This window comes from Theobroma umbraticum, unplaced genomic scaffold, assembly GCF_002168275.2.
Source record: "Theobroma umbraticum cultivar Fairchild unplaced genomic scaffold, ASM216827v3 scaffold_204.0, whole genome shotgun sequence".
NCBI classification, from domain to species: Eukaryota; Viridiplantae; Streptophyta; class Magnoliopsida; order Malvales; family Malvaceae; genus Theobroma; species Theobroma umbraticum.
In genome coordinates, this window is record NW_018397267.1 from 1188752 (window position 1) to 1189278 (window position 527).

General features: G+C 37.0%; 1 pseudogene; it reads left to right on the top strand.

Moving 5' to 3' along the window:
- The first annotated feature begins 448 nt into the window (after positions 1–448).
- The window catches only part of LOC110424296 (receptor-like serine/threonine-protein kinase SD1-7), a 4776-nt pseudogene continuing 4697 nt past the window's right edge, over positions 449–527 (top strand).

Consider the following 527-nt stretch of genomic DNA (forward strand, 5'->3'; position numbering starts at 1 on the left):
ACCATGCCATAAATCAATAGAATTAATCATGTAAGTGGAAGAATTAACATTTTCATTCAAAACATTGGAAATGTTAAGTACAAAGAGTCCCTGATTGTAATAACCCTTACCCACAAACACATTATTTTTTATCATCACGATCTTGTCAGATTCGAATGACACTTTCAACCCAACCTTACCTAATAAGGCCATAGATAGCAAATTTGCCCTTATATTGGAAACATGAAGAATATCGTTCAGAGCTAGGTTCTTGCCAGATGTGAGTTTGAGAAGGACTTTTCCTTTACCGAGAACTTGAGCAGTTTGAGAATCACCAAGGTATATTGTCTCTTCTCCTTTCCTTATTTGAGTATCGGAGGTAAAGGCATTTCTATTTGCATAAATATGCCTGGTAGCACCTGAGTCTACCACCCAGTCCTTCACACTGGCTACCATATTTACTTATGAAATGACCATAGCAATTACATCATCGAACTCATCTGCTTTGACTAAGTTTACTCTTGGATTAGCAGGTTTGTCATTTCCCT